The sequence below is a fragment of the Rhinolophus sinicus genome, chromosome 11 (genome assembly GCF_057876585.1).
Source record: "Rhinolophus sinicus isolate RSI-liver-muscle chromosome 11, RSI-T2T, whole genome shotgun sequence".
In the NCBI taxonomy this organism is placed as follows: domain Eukaryota; kingdom Metazoa; phylum Chordata; class Mammalia; order Chiroptera; family Rhinolophidae; genus Rhinolophus; species Rhinolophus sinicus.
The window spans coordinates 7,783,404-7,799,999 of NC_142511.1; the positions used below are offsets into that span (position 1 = coordinate 7,783,404).

At 48.0% G+C, this 16,596-nt stretch overlaps 1 protein-coding gene across 1 annotated transcript in view; it reads left to right on the forward strand.

Moving 5' to 3' along the window:
• The window catches only part of PAPPA2 (pappalysin 2), a 219,805-nt gene that overhangs the window by 4,449 nt on the left and 198,760 nt on the right, over window positions 1-16,596 (forward strand). The window lies entirely within an intron of this gene.

Below are 16,596 nucleotides of genomic sequence, written 5' to 3' on the forward strand. Positions count from 1 at the left end.
AAAGGCGGGCACTTGCAGTCCAGGAGCCTGTTTTCGAGCCCTGGCTGTTGTAAGAGGGACCTAAAAGTGCACCTTGTATAACTCTAAGGTCTCAATCAGAGGCAATGTCTGGGAACGTTACCCATGTTTATTCTCCACTATACCCAGATCTTGGTTTTCACAGAAAGTCACCCAGACAGATAAAGAAAAGAGTTGGGTTCGGAATAACTCATTTATTCCTAACTGAAGGGGGACTAGTTTCAAGCAAGGGGTGGGGTGATATGTGTGACTCCATTGTGTCTCATTATCCCTTTGGATACCCGGTGACAGAACCTCATGCAAGGGTAGGCACCTTTCATCTTATTCATTTGGCTTCTCCACAACACCCCTTGGTGTTTCCGGTCCCATTACATAGATGGGGAAACCAAAGCAATGAAAGGCGGGCCAGAGGAGCACTGGGAATGCAGCTCACAGCCCCTGAAACGCTTGACAGCTCCCCAGGTTAAAAACTTCTCAGGTGGCTGGATGCCTGTGACAAAGTTTCGACTAGAGAAAGAAATCTGGAAGGAGGGAGCCTCTTTCAATGGGGTGTTTCTGGAACATCCCTTCTGGACATGCTGTCTCCCCCTCTTTGGCTGTGATTTCTCCCTTGGACGCTAGGATTCCCAGACACTGAGCACTCTAGAGTTTTGTGGTTTTGCTTTATTTTATTTTGGGGGGGATGGGAGAGGGCGTGAGGGGAGGGGAGAGAGAAGGGGCTGGGCTCTGAGATAGGTGGGGGTAGAGAAGGAAATCCTTATTCTGGGGCCAAATGGAAGAAATAATGAGATGATTATCTGATCCCAGTTGGAAGCTTCACAGTTCTTCCCAGATGACATCGTCTTGCTGCCTAATCTCACTCCCTAGTACCCATCTGCCAGGGAAACTGCTTGCAGTCTAGACTGAGACCCACGACTCTGCCTACCCCTCCTCTTGCAGTAGCATCATGAGGACCTGGGATCCGTTCCCTGGCTGTGAAGAATTAGAGACGGGTCCAACAGGAAAGTAGGAGGGAGGCTCTTAGAGACAATTGCTTTGCGTTGTTAAGACCCAAACCTGGGGGACAGACTCCAGACAGTGGGTACCTGACCCCGTCCCGTCCTCTCCATGTCCTTCTGTCTCAGGATCCGCACAGAGGAGAGTGTCGTCATGATTTGATTCCAGTTACAGCATTTCTTGTCACGCCTCTCCCACCCCACCCCCTGTACATCTCCCTCCCGTGCCCACCTGTCCGCCATCACCAACCGCCCCCCACCTTGCCACAGCCCACATGCTCAGATCCTCTTTCAACGTGCCCATCTGAACTCTCTTCACCTCCCTAAGCATGTAAAATGAGGTAGGCAATCTTTTGCAGACAGTCTAGCTTCTGAGGTTGCTTTTTCTTCACATCAGAGTGGCCGCTGTGGTGTGCCGGTGTTTCCCCTGAAGGCCACAGCAGGCAGGTGAAGGGGAGGGAATACCCGGGTCTCTGTCCTCTCTATCGTCCACCCTGTGTCTTCCTTCAGCCTCGTGTTCCTCAGCAAATACTCAGGAAAGATGAAAAGTCTGGGAAAGATGGGGGCTGGGAACAGGCTTTCAGTCTCCAGGATTCTAGCAGCCAGGCTCCCGAGGGCAGAGGCATCCTTGTCTCCTTGTGCTTACCACTTCATGCTTCACTAGGGGCCCCATGGCTGAGAACCATGAAGTGGTCAAGGCAGTCCCCCTAAGAAAGAAAGGTCCTGATTTGCACTCATTGACTCACTTCCATCAACAGAGCAGCCCATCTCCTCCGCGCCCCCGCCCCACCCCCCGCCCTTTACCAGACCCCTGGTCCTTTCACGGGTCACTGCCTGTCACTGGGATGGTTGGCCTCCACCTACGCAGAATGGTGACAACTGGATCGTGTTCCTAGGACCTAAATACAGTTTTGTCGCTCCCCTGAGGATACTGCCGGTCCTGCAAGACTTAGCTCCACACTCTTTTCCAGCAGCTCTCAAACCTCAGCTCTGCCCACTTACCTTAGACCCAGTTTCCCGGTTCTCAGTTCTGTCCATCTGGGGGCATTTTCTCTACAGCAGGGACCTCAAACAGTTCAGCCACAGCAGCCCTTGTGGAGGACCGACCCCCCCCCCCCACACACACACACAAGGGGCTGTGGGGAATACTTCCCACACGAGGCACTAGGTGGCAGTGTTGCTTCATGCACAGGAGAGTAGGGGTGTCCTTGGAAGCCACGTCGTGGGGAATGTGCCTAGTTTCCTGGAGGGCTGTCCCTACCCTGGCCTCTGGCCTGTGTTTAATCATCCCCTCCCAGAGGGTTGCTCATAGGCATCCCTTAGGCTCAGCTTCACCCAAGTCTTTTTGCAGGGCCTATGCAAAGGGACTAAAGTGGCATTTGGGGGGTTCTGACTAACTTGCACTTGTAGCAACTAGTAAAGAAAACAAAATCAGCTAGCGTGACACCCTCCCCTCTTAAACTGCCAGTCTTCCAGAATAGGAAGTTGGACTCCAGAATGGATTGCCGGGATACTTTTATTTAGGGCCAAAGACAACGCAGGTCCCTTGGACTTTCGGCACTGGATTCCCGGTGGCCCCTAGAAGGGGAGTGACGGTGCTGGGTCCCCTGAAAACGAGACCTGGTGACATTGCCTCTCTCCTGGAGCTCAGAAGTATAGCAGCGAGGTCTAGGACAGGGCTGGGTGCAACTGTGTCCGCAGAGGGGCACCTATAAAAGCAACTACTCAGGGGCCTGGCGGGTTAGGGTATGTGCCACTTCGGAGTCGCCTGAGGTCAAGATCCCATTCACATGGGCCCTTGGAACTCAGCATGGGACATAGCCCAGTTCTGTCCTGCCCTGGTGTGAAAATGAAACTCCAGCACCCAGCCCTGAAACCGTCCTGTTCCTTTCCTTCTGCCTCAACTTCCCTTCCTCTCCTTCAACCCCAACACACACCGAGGAAAAGCTGTTAGTAGGGCCCTCCTCACCCGGAATTGATTTCACATGTTTCCTGCAGTTGCCCAGCTGAGTAGCCACCTGTAGTTCCAAGTAGCAGGACCCTGAGTCAGTGCGTCGGCATCACGACTGGCGTCTGAGCGCAGGTGTCCTCACCCAGCACACACGGAGTGCCTCGCCACGCAGCACACGGCAGAGCCCCGTGGGGGACACAGAGGTGTCTGAGAAACCGTCCCTGACTTGAAGACAAGTTTTCCTCCTGTGAGGATCCAAGTTTCAGAGGGTCTCCCCGTACAGAACTCGGGAGCCAGAAAGGCCAGGAGTCGGATTTCATCTCTGACACTTACCACTGCTGGCCTCCTTGGCAATCCATATAATATAAGACCGGGTCTTGATATGATATGATATATGATACGATAATATAACTGGGTCTTATATTAATTTTTGTGCCAAAACATGCATTAGAGCTGATGGTCCGGCTCGGTCTTATTTTCGGGGAAACACGGTAGCAGCATCCTCTCCTTGTCACGTTCACTATCTGCCTTAAAACAACCTTGCTCTTTGGATCTTTTACAAAAGAGAACATTCAGGAATAAAGCATAGTGGTCATCCCAGAAACATCCCAGTTCTCCTTATGAGACAGAAACGAGTAGTGAAGAAGTGTGCTTCTGCCCAAATAGGCAATACAGTCACTGGAACCCAAAGTCTCAGCACCTTTTGAAGTCAAAGCATTGCCATGGCGACCAGTTGGGATGTCAAGACCAGTCATTATGGCTCAGTTCTGAATTAGAAGTCCAGTTGTCAATCAGAGGGGAAATCACTGTGCTTAAAAGTTAATCAGTTATGAGTCATCATTCAAATGGTGACTCAGCATTTGCTAACTTTCATACAAATAATTGCTGGACATTCTGGGCAAGTTAGGGAAGAAGTATAGTAATTTAGTTCTGTTCGTTTATCTGTCCATCCATCCATCCATCCATCCATCTATCCATCCATCCATCCATCCATCCATCCATCCATCCATCCATCCGTCCCACAGTTACAAGCTTCTATTAGGTGAAGTATCAGGCATTTAGCCACGTGCTGGGGAATCAGGAATGAGAGAGGCAGGTGCTGTACCTGGAAGATGCTCACTGTCTAGTAGGCACCAGCCTGGAGCTAGATTATCACAGCCCGGCCATCGGGAAGGCCAGTGCTGCCTACGGGATGAGCTTGAGGACTCCTCGGGGCTATGGAAGCACAGCTGGCAACCAGACAGACAGAAGGATGCCTGGGAGGAGCTGAACTGGGGACAAAAGAGAAGCATAGAGCTATCAGTGTCAGATGGCACAGGGCACCCAAAAAGCCAGCAGGCCTGAAGTGAGCTCACTGGATCTAGCTGTCGGGAAATTACTGGTGCCTTCGGAGCGAGGAGTTCCGCTGTAGAGTTGCGGGTCTGGAGTGGACTCCACCTTACAGGAAGTGGAGATCCGAGTGGGAGGTGAGGGAGTGAAGACAGAAAGCAGGGTCTAGTGTCCTCTACTCAGAAACTCAGCTGTGAGGAGAGTGCGGAGATGTCAGATGTAGACGCAGGTTCAGAACGATTTTAAGAGAGATGCAAGCGTCAAGGCCTGTCCTGAAGCCCTAGTGATCTAAAGCAGGCGACAGCACAAACACACAGGGAAATAATGGATGGTGAAGTCACAGAACTGTAAAGCATGCAAATGCAAGCTCCGTTGTTCCAAGACATTACTGAAGACATTTTTATTTGACAGATGCTCATGTAGGACTTACTCTGCCAGGCATGGCTGTGGTTGCTTTACAGACATTCACTCACAGACTCCTCAGAACAACTCGAGGAAGAAGATGGAGAAGCTGCAGCACCGAGGGGAGTAGAGTGTTGCCCAAGGTCACACAGCTAGTTAATGCAGCACCGAGAAGCTCCCTGTCCCCAGAGTGCATGCTGTCACCACGATGCGAAGCTTCTCTGAGGTTTACGGTGGGAGCGGTAAGGAGTGAAGGGCCCTAACCTCTCTCAGGGAAACCTTTTCATCTCAATCACACTCTCCTGTCTCCTGGACCTCAGCAAAGGGCTCCGTCCACACAGGCTAGAGCTCAGGGGTTCTTGTCCCCCATGAATACCCCGCACCCACACCCCTCAACAGCACATGTAACACCGGTAATCAGCCTCCAGATCACGTCTGTTTCACCTCAACAGTCTTTTCTGGGCCTGTCTTATTCATCCCCACAGCCACTACCTTACTTCTGGGCGTCTCTCACCTGAGAGCACTTCATTCTTTAGCGAACTGACGGCACCAAAGGAAACTGGCTCAAATACCGAGCAACTCAGATCACTTTCCTGCCTGAAACCCTTGGAGGATCCTGCTGGGCGCTCAGGATTACTTTCCGCCTCTGCAGGTTGCCATGGGGGACCCTACCTACTTCTGCAGGCTCATCACTGCCCTCCAGAGTAGACACACACACACACACACACATATGTAAACGTGTGCAAATGTGTGCACCTCTGTACCTGCACACTCACGTTACACAATCACACACACTCAAAACCACAGTCACATGCACACACATTCTCTCTCAGTTAACTTCTAGCAACACCGAACTACTAGCAGTGCCACAGATACACCGCTCTTTCCTGGCCTCTGACCTCTGCCCTTTCCACTCCTCCTAGCAGGAAACAACTGCCCCAAACCCACATTCACCTAACTTACTCTCAGTCCCTCCCTGGGTTTTTAGTTAATCTGACATCTCTTCCAGGAAGTCTTCCTGGGTCTCACTGGCGTAGGCTTGTTCTCCAGTGGTTCTCCTGGCTCCCCGTACTCAGTCTCATTAGGACACAGAGGTCCACTTCGCATAATTCCCATTTGACTTTTTATTCATTGCACAGATGCTCGGTGAGCTCCTGCTGTGTGCCAGGCACTGTGATGGGGGCTGATGTTAGACGGGCAGATGTGGCCCTGCAGCCACGCCCTTTCTTTTCTCGGCTGGCTCGCTCCTGGGCTGGAAGCCGCTTGAGGTCAGGGGCTGTACTTTGTTCACTGTCGTACCCCGAGCACCTACTGCATTGTGCAAACAAAACTCATCCAGTAACTGTTTGTTAAGAGTATGAATGAACAAATGAATGACTCAACCAAGGGGCAGAGTCAGTCTGACAAAGTGAAGTGAATTCCTCTCTTTGAAAGAAGGCACAGAAAGATGCGGTGTTCTTGAAGTCCTAATGGTTTGGAAGATGGTGAAGAGGTTTGAAATCCACTCAGTTGTAACTGGAAGGAGTGGTTACGCTTACTGTCCTCCTCAGCTCTCCAAATCCCTCTATGGTTGATAAATACCAGCCAGGAACTTGTCTCCTAGAAAAGCCGAATGTAATTGCAATTTGGTGTAACTGATGATTTTTACACTTTCAGAAAGTAGTCGAATTATTTGCTTCTGCGGGTTTGTACGTGTTGTCTCTTCCTCATTCTACCCCCAGAACTTTTGTTGTGTTTTGTGCATTTGCTCACATTATTCCTGTGGGGGAGGGGAGTGGGGAGAGGAGACCGTGGGAAGGTTAATCCTGTCAGTCTGAACAAGACACTTTGCTCCTTCTTTGCTCCTCTCAAAATCTAGATTTATAACAAAGTTCTGGTTTGGGGGACGGGATTCTTGTAACAAAAGACACAGACAGTACCGAATTCAATTTGTTTTTTAATCCAGTACCTCGCTTACCGATTCTTTTATCCAGCAGGTATGATTGAGCACAAACTAGTTATTCAAGAACGATTTCTGAAATAAACTCCACCTTTACGCAGTTGGCGTCATCGTAAACAGTAACCACAGCAGAGGTCTATTTTAGACGTTGTTTGTTTCAGGGCATGTTCATTATTTGAAATAATCGCACAGTAGACTATCCCTATAATCTGGCCTGTGGCATGTGTCCTGGGCATGAAAGCAGTCTTGGGCACAATGCCCTCCCCGGGTGCGGCAGTCTTACTGGGCCCTTGGATAGAGTGCAGGGTGTCACTGCCCTGACCTTAGCCAGGACCAGCCACGGCACAGGAGGAAGTGCAGGAGGTGGCCCCACCCGCTCTGGTTCTCTGCCCACAGCCAGGTCTGGGAATTTAGGAAAGACGTGCCATATGCCGGGTTGCAGAAGGCAGGCAGGAAAGAGAAAAGCAACTGCTTGCCTTGCAGTTCCTGGGGCTTCTGTTACCGTCTCTCCTCCGGGCCCTGCCTCCTGCTACACTGCAGCCTTCCTTTTCTCTAGTCCGAGACTGTTGGCTGTTCCCACTTCCAGTTCAAATTCCAGTTACTCAGCTCAGCAGTCGGAGCCTCTGCATCGCCTGCAGGCTGCTGGGGGCTTCGCTGGATCCCGGTCAGCTATGTGTCAGCCCAGCACACAGCGTGGGGCCTGGACTGGAGTGGGCACTTGGGGTTGAATAAATGGATGGAGAAAAATCTGGCCCCTTTCCACACCTACAACTTAATCTCGCCTCAGAGTCAACTACATTCCCGAGTCAGGGAAGTCTTTCTCTCCTCTCCACCTGACCTGCCTATTACCAGCTTCTGGCCTCTGCACAAGTTATCTGCTCACCTTAAATGTCCTACCTAAATGTCTTCATCCATCTAAATTCTTTTCTTAATGTAGTGGTTAGGAATTCAGGATGTGGAGCCGTATGTTCTGGGCTTAAGCCCTCTACCAGCTATGTGAACTTGGCAAGTTAAAGTCCCCTCATCTGTAGAACTGGAGTAATGCTCATTTCTGTCTCAGACTTGCGATGGTGAGATAAATGAACACACACCACATGCTTAGAGCTGCCTGGTGCATAGAATGTGCTCAGTCAATGCTGTTGCTATTTCATCCTTCCATAGCGATGTGGTGGCAGAAGAAGGACACCACTCCTTGCCCTCAAGTCACTGCCAGCTGAGGAGGCCAGGGCTGGTCATATCCCTTCTCCCTGGTCCATTCTTGTCCATGTAAATTCTCTCTTTCCTGAGCTCTTCTGAATAGATGCGCATGCCTAGCTGTGTGATATGGTTTAGCATTGCGTTATTTGTAGTGAAAATTTGATGCACCAGATTCCAACTGTCCAGTCTCCTCAACTAACTGTAATGTTTTAGTTATTCCACTTTTTAGGAAATAGAAGCACATGATTACATCAGGAATTTGGGTTCAGCTCAATCCTTTACACTTTCTATGGCCACCAACACAAAGCGAGAAACGGTCAGAAGGAAGAGGACCTTGAAGTCCTTCAGGAAGGGCCTAGAGCTTCCAGGCACAGATCAGAACAGCACGGGCCTAACAACCCTGCCCAGCCTCCCCTTCACAGATGGGACCATGAGGCTCAGAGAGGGAAAGGCACTTCCCAGACATCACACAGCAACAGGCTGGAACCACACTCCCAATTTCTTGGTTCCCACTTTGGTGTTATTTCAGCTCTTTCAGGTTGCCTTTTGTTAATTTAAATCTCTTACTGGACAGCAGGAGAAAACACTTTAGAAAATTTTTCAATCAGAAAAGGAAAAAAAAAATTATGACTATAGTCCTCATTTAACCTGAAATGTCAATTAATGACATCACTTATTTTCCTTGTTCTTTCTCTTTCTTACTCAGAGATCAGCTTTAAGTGTCCTCTCTGAACACTGGGCTCTGAAGACCGACCTGGGTTCAATCTGAGAACACGCCTATAATATCCTCTGGTTTCTTCTTAGGCTTTCAGACTGGCGGAAAAAGGGGTGCTAAGCCCTCAGGCCCTGATGGGCATCGTATGTGGGTTTGTGTGGTCCCTATGTATGACTTGCTTCCTAGAAAGCAGGCCGAGTCTCCCTGGGTTATTTGAAACCACATGGTAAAGGCAAAATGTTCAGATATTGTTAGGTAAACACGGGCCGTACATATTCATTGAGTGAATGTAAGACACATGGGGGACAAACACTAACGCTGTGAAAGGGATATGATGCTTGTCTTCAAGAAAACCTGACTTGCAAACATCTAACCTTAGCTGACTGATAGGGTGGGAGGTTATTTTCATTGCCAGCGGATCTGCTCCAAGCTGCCTTTACGTAAGACTCCCGCAATGCCTCTGAATCATGAAGTATACGTTGTATGCTATTTAAACACGTCTTCTTAGGGCACCATTGACTCCGTAAACTCTACCCGGTAAAAGAAGTGCCAAAGCAAATTTCTGAGAGGGATCTCAAGATTATTTATGTGGCGGAGGAAGGGAAACAAACAGGAAACTGGTGTTGGTACTGCTTAGCTGGAGCTGTAAAAGAGTCCTCAGAGGGACCTTGCTAGAGATGAGGGGAGGCTGCACAAGACGGGCTGAGGTGTCCTGCTCGGGTGCCACGGGGACTCACTGTCTCTCCCAGGACTGGCTTGGGCTCGGTCCTGAGGTGTCTTATCCCAATGAAGAGACTCAAAATACTCCAGGCTCCCTGAGGTGTGGGACTTCATACCGTTCTCTTAGCTTCTGCTCAGCCTACCCTCTGCATTTACATCCTTCCTGTTGTGTTGCTAGAATCCCAAGTTCACGCTTTCCCATGTTTGTTAAGGTGGGACTGAGAGGAAGAGAAGCCGGCAGGCAGCCTCACCTCTGCCGAGGAGCAGCAGCCCAGCCTGCACCTCTCACATGACAGATGCCCCTAAAGCAAAACCACAGCCATTTTTTTTTTTTTTTTTTTCTCCTGGGCATTGATGGGCTTTGTATGGAATCCCATAGTTACGGGCAGAGTGTGTTGAATGCTCAGGATATTTCATACTGCTTGTTCTCAAAGGTTATTGAAAATGGTTGAAATGACATACCCCTGCCTCCCCCCGCCCTGTGTTTAAAATTAATGGAGAGACTCCCCTTCCTTCCTTCCTTTCTTCCTTCCTTCCTTTCTCCTTCCTTTCTGATGGCTAGAATGACTAGACTAAGGAACATTTTAGTCCTGACTAAACTTAAGTTATTTATTGCCTTGTGGAGAAAAATTATTTAAAGTTTCTCAAACGTACTGAGATGATAGGTAATATTGGCACCAAGTGTGACTCTAAAGGAAACTGCACAGGACTGGGGGCGGGAGAGGTGACAGAAGTCTGGTGACCCCTTTTGATTCTTCTGGATCCTTAGCAGGAAGAGATGAAAAGCGGACATGTTTCTATAGGGGGCGCTGTGGTCAGTAACCGCCCCCACTGTGGTGAGTGGAGTGAGTGGTATAGAAGGGGGAGGGATTGCTTTTCATTCCATGAGGGGTTTTTCTTTGTTAGAGGAATGGAGTGGAGTTTCTAGGAGTCATCGCCAATTGGCAGGATGCTCTTGGCACCTCTTGTGGATTAATTCATTAGTGAATTACCATTCCCACCGTGAGCAAGACTTTGGCCTGGATATAATGGGAACGTGGGGAGGTGTAAGACAGGATTAGCAGCTCTCAAGGAGTTCATAATCTAGTTGAAGGGAGAAGGTCTATGCCTGTGAAAGTGATGATAGTATTAGCAATGGATAATAACACCAAGTGCTTATTTTATTGTTTTACATATGTGAATTAATTTGATCTCCCCCCAAACCCCGTAAGGTAGGTACTATTATGAGCTCCATGTTATGGGTGAGGAACATAAGATCTAGAGTCCTCCAGTGTTGCTCAAGGTTGTAGAGTTAGTAAGTGCAGTCGGCCTGGTGGATCTCTCACTCCATGTCTGCTCAATAAACTAGAACAATATTAACCACCTTCTTGATTCTCAGTTGGCTGCTGGGCTGGCTCCACTTGGCCATCTGTGGGTCTAGATCAAGGTCTTGGAAGTCTGGGAATGAGATAGGGCTGTTTTGGGAGATCCTCAGGAGACTCCTGAAGGCATTGCCTACTTTCTAGAAGGTGCACAGAACGTCAGGTTGGCCATGAAGGTAGCTTTTCTCTGACCCCTATGATTACTTCTTCAGCAAGAAAATAGCTAACCACCCAGGCAGTGGGTGACGGATGCCTAGAGTTATGTTGTTTTTGCTGCAGGGATCAAGGAAGCTTCCTTAGGGATGAAGCTCCTGCTTCCCCAGACTTATTTCAGATCAGTGGCAGTGCTGGCCTTCACACTGGCCCAAGCCCTTTGCTTTCTAGAGTTTTCCAAGCAGTGCATAATTCCTTTTGAATAACCTCCAGGCCATATAGAAATGGAAATAGTCGTGTACTAGGTACTAACTAACTTACCTTTGTCCTTACATGATCATTAAATGTTCCAATTTTCTTAACATCATCATTACAATTTTCTAACAAACACATCTGGGTAGGACACCATTTGCCATAACCTGTCTTTCGCCACTGAAAGCCCTTCAGTGGCTCCTGGTTGGTCATCCAGAGTGCAAAGTCAGAACTGGGTAGCTCTTGTTCTGTGTCCTTTGTGATCCATTCTAGCTGATGTACTCACACCGGATTATCATTTTACCAGTGTCCTACGTGCAGTGTATAATTCTTCATTGTCTATTCAACAAGTACTTACTGAGTGTCTGCTATGTGCTAGACTCCATTCTAGGCACTGGAGATACAACTGCAGACAAGATAAAAGCACCATAATTAATAACAACTCACATTTTTGAGTCTTTACTATAATCACGCTTTACCTGTATTTGATCTCAAAGGAGGTCACTATCAATAGTTCCGTTTTGCGGATGACAAAACAGATTGAGAGAGATTGTTTATCGCAGCAAATTAGTTAAGTATAAAAATCAAATCCTTTTCCTATGAATCTGCACTTATGAAAATAAGCATATATATGCTATGTTCTACAATTTGGATCAGAATATGAGTATAATTGAAATACAGCACTGTATAAAGTGTGTACCATAATGACTTAAGTGTATTAGAAAGTGATTACTACAATAAGTTTAGTTAATATCCATGATCTCATACAGATTAAAAAACAAAAGAAAAAGAAAAAAGTTTTTTCCGTGTGATGAGAACTTTTAGGATGTACTCTCTTATCGACTTTCAAATATACCATACAGCATGTTACCTATAGTCATATTGTACATTACAGCTCCAGGGCTTATTTCTCTTATAACTGGGAGTTTTTATCTTTGGACCACCTTCATCCAATTCCTCCACCCACCCTGCCCAAAATAGGGTTTTTAAAGGCAGAGTAGTATTCTGTTGTTTGGATGGACTGTATACTGTTTTTCTATTGTAAATAATGCTGTCATGATCTTTCTTTTTCATTCTTGTGTATGAACATACCTCTTAGATGGTTTCCTTACAATAATTCCCAGAAGTGAAGTTACAGGGTCAGAGGATGGGAATGTTCTTGGCAAATGGTTGCCCGATGGCTCTCCACAATGGTTCACCAATCTCCTCTCTCCCCAGCCGTGCATGAGGGGACCTGTTTCTCCAAATGTCACCACATCTACAGACTGTTATGTTTTTCATCTTTGCTAACATGAAGGACACACATTTTTATCTTGTCTTAGTTTGCATTTCTTTGAGGTTAAACACTTAAAATTCTTATTTCTTCTCTCTTGAGTTTCCCCATTTATGTCTTTACACCCCCTCTGGCTCCATTTTTTTTTTCTTTATTGCCATCCCCTGATATTATTATGTAGGTGATAATATTGTAAGCAGAGAAGTGACACAAAGGCTCAGTCATGCGGTGTTGGCATCTGTGTACGAGCATATGTGTGTATCTCCCATGAATGGGTGAGGGTGGGGTGCAGGAGACTTACCTGTGGGTGAGCAGTATATTTAAGTCACTAAATGAGCGTCTGTCCTAAACCCACTGCTGACAAAGGCGCATCCACAGAGACACAGATCTTGAGAAGCTCTGATTTAGAGGGCGACTCCTGAGAGCGTGGCCTGAGGCCAGAAGCCCTGGCTTCATCTGGAAGCCCGCTCGACATGCAGCATTCCAGGTGCTCCCTGAGCCCTGCTGAAGCCGAATCTGTGTTTGTTTAGATCCCTGGGTTCCTACCCACAGTGAAATCTGAGCGCTCTGTCTAGGGTTGGTCTTTACTTTCAGCCTGACGTCCAGGCAGGCGCCACTGGGTAAAGGTAGAGGGTGATGGTGCTTTTGACCTAGCTCCCCCCTACTCCCCCCATCGGAAACAGGAGTAACTCTAAGAGAAGCTAACATTGACGGGCCCTTGGCTGGGTAGGGGCCACCTCTTCTAAGCATGGACACACCTCTGCACTGATTCCCCACCTCACCATGCGGAGTCTCCTGCTCTCTCAGGCTATCATACAGCAAGCCCTCTCCTCGCCCTGCAAATCTACCCCGTGGGCTCCCACCCGGGGCATGGGCGGCCTATGGAAAGCCAGGGAAACCCCGCATCCCAATTTCTATCATCTTTGCGCATATCGAGAGCCTGACAGAAGCGAAGAGTGGGCTGTGAGCAGAGCTTGAAAGATGTGCTGGGAAGATGCTAGTGAAGCGTTCCTTCCCGGGAGCGTTGCCCCACCCGGGTTCTACTCCGTAAAAGCTTGGTCTCGTAGATAAAAGACGAGGCCTACTCCTGTCTTGAAGGAAACTTATCTAGAGCAGCTGAAAAACACCTCCCGACCTTCTTTTTTCACTCTCCTGCTCTTCCTGCTGACACAGCCCTGCTCAGCTGCCAGGTTGCGTGGTCTTTGATGGATGGCCTATCGCCTCCTCCTCGGTCCTTTTGTTCCCCTCAAGCTCTCGCTGGGTGGTGGGGAGCGGGGTAAGTAGCTCTGCAGAAGGCAGCAGATGGATGTGTGTGGGGAGGCACAGGCGTATAAAATCCTGAGAAAAGACCTTGCCTTGTAGCAAGTTGATTTATGCTCATGACCTAACCGGGCCCTGTTTTTAGCTCATTGTCCTCCTAAAAAAAAAAGCAAAAAAAAACACAAAAAACAAACAAACAAACAAAAAAAAACTTGCACCACACAGCATGTTTTTTCAGTTACCAGAGCTGATGACACTGTACATGACTCCTCTGTTCTGTTGAAGAGAACCTCACCTTCCTGGAAGCTGACGGGCGCTCTTGGAGAAGCAGGACTGTGATCTTCCCGGAGGTGCAGAGAACAAGACTGCCGCGGGGGTTTCCTGGAAGTGGGGGTTCATAGCCAAGGGCAGACTTCTGCCTAGACCTTTTCTTTGTCTTCGGCCACCTTGGCCTGTTCTTAAAGGATCTCCCCGGGAGAGGTGTTCCCTCCAGGATAGGGCTTTGCCCAAGAAAAGCTCTCAAGTTTTACCACATGTGCTGTAATCCACACGCGTAGGACCCAGAAGGAAGCAGCTGAGTGTGATGGCTGGGGAAGAGCACAGCTTCTGTCATAGGAACGCATAAGCCCCTGTAGCTGTATGGCGGAGAGGATGTTTGGGCCCTTTTGCATCCTTCCTGTAGGTCAGGTGCAATTGCAGGGTTATTGAGCGCCCCCAAGACTGGTGGGAAATGCTTCTTCTGGGAATCAAGACTCCTGACTCAATTTGACTTCAGGAGCAGACTGGGTGCCCTATAGGAGCTAGAACCTGTTCCTTTCTCGAGTGCATGGAAAATGCACAGATGTCTAAGGCAGGTTCTTGTCACTGAGGAACTCTCACATTGCTTGGCTGAATAAAGAAAATAGCAGGAAGACCAGGAGACCCAGCACGCTGCAAAGACCACCTGGACTAGGGCAGCCAAGGAAGGCTTCAAGGTCAAGGTGATACTAAGGCTAGCTTTTGAAGGACGTACCAGACGAGAGCTATTTCAACAATGGTTGCGATAGAATATTGCTTATGGGGCCGAGACTTTACTTGTGTCAGTGTTCGGAAAGTGATGTGTTGACCAGAGAGCAGGACTTTAATTGGCGAGGTGTTATTGGGAGAACGAGGTCTCACTGCAACTTTCTTTAATTAAAGTGTCTCAGACAGGGACATTTTTTGGCTTTTCCATTTATTTCAACACTCTGAAATAAGTCCACATAATATTCCTGAAACACAGACCCTCCTCTGCTTTGAGGAAGAAAAGGGTATAAGGTGCTCTTTTCTCCTGTGTTATTGCCGTAAAAGAAGAATGCCAAGCACAGGTTGATTCCTGGTAGTTCTCAGAAGATCCTTTTTCTCGCTTGATACTGACTTATGTAACTAACAGGGCGAAGGAGGCTTCTCGCCTCATTGTGATGCCAGGTGCATTGCGGAAGCATCATTCCCTCTCTCTGCCGAAGACCCCATTCTGTCAAAACCAACTGACAGAAGGTTCCAGGAGAGAAGAGGGAACATTTCTGATGGAGAAGGAGATGAGCAGTCAGAACGGTGTGATCAGAAATGTTGAGAGATGGGAGCAGCTCCTCTCTGGACCATCTCACTTCCCTTTTAATGACATTCTCTTCTAATACAGAGCCCTACTTCGCTATATACACACCTAGTGGAGAAACCAAGAGAAAGGCCGATGGACGTGGAAGCCACTGGCTTGGAAGCGAGTTTTCAGTCGTGTGCTCATCACTTCCTCCCACCTTCAGTGATGGTCCTAGCTTTGGGATAAGAAGCTCCCCTTCACCTTGGGGTCTTCTAGAATGGATTATTGGGTGTTGTGTGTTACAAAAAACCCTGTAGGGCCACCCAGAAAGTTTACCAAATGTTCAGCAAGGCAGCCTGTCAACTTAGGGACTGGCCAACATGGAACTACAACCACTGTGCTAGCCTGTCTGTTCTCTCCAAACTTTTCCCAGGTGTGGATGTTAACCTGCCCATTTTTGGGGGAATCAGATTCCAGGCACCTTCAAGAAGTTTTCTGCAGATTTGTCCACGCCACGCTCACCAGCCCTTACTGTTCTTCTTACTCCCAAACAACAGCTCACAACTTAAGTTAGAGCATTTGAAGGACTTGAGTGTAGTGGAAAGGGCATGGACGTTTTGGTTGAACAGACGTGGTTTCCGCCTCGGTCTCTGGTCTTTCCTACATGTAAGACTGTGAACACCTTCCTTGATTCTACCTATGACCCTCGGTGTTTTGGTCTCTGAGTGAGGGTAGTAAAATTCAGCTCAGACATTTCTGGGAGGGCTTAATAAGGGTGACCACTTATCCAGCATCTGAATCATAGAAGACATTTAATAAAAAGTAGGTTTTCTCTTTATTTCTTCTTTGCATAAGCTGCAGACCTCCTGAGTGCAAAGAAAGAACCCCCCAAAATGGAAAGAAGCAGGATTCCTTCTCTGCAGGGGCCACATTTAAATATTTCCACAGTAAACATGTAACACTCAAGCTATGATATTCACCATTATTAGAAATTTTCATAATCACTCGGGGAGACTGTAGCCCAGTTTGAGAGAAGGCTTTTCTCAATAGCGTGAGGGAAATTAATGCTATTAATTCCAAACGCCGGCAATTGATAATAGCAGAGGCTACATGCAAATTATTTTTCCTGAAGACCCACATGAGGACATAAAGCTGAGTGAAGCTACCCAGGGTCTCTAAATACGAGTTTTGGAGTTGAGAGCAGGAATAGAATGAACAAGGTGGGCTCCCTCGATTTACTCCCCTTTCTCTGCAAACTTAAACACAAAGTAAGGTTCAATTTGGTAAACATCGAGGCATAATGGAAGCCAGGTCCAAGGAAGAGCTGAAAGAATGACTCTTAAAGTTTGAAGATGACACAGTTCAAATGTTTGGCTTCAATACCACCACCATTTTTCGAGTTACATCATTCGATCTGATTTTGTTTCTAACCCATGGGCTATCATAGTTCAGTTTGGTGTTGAGTGATTTCATAAA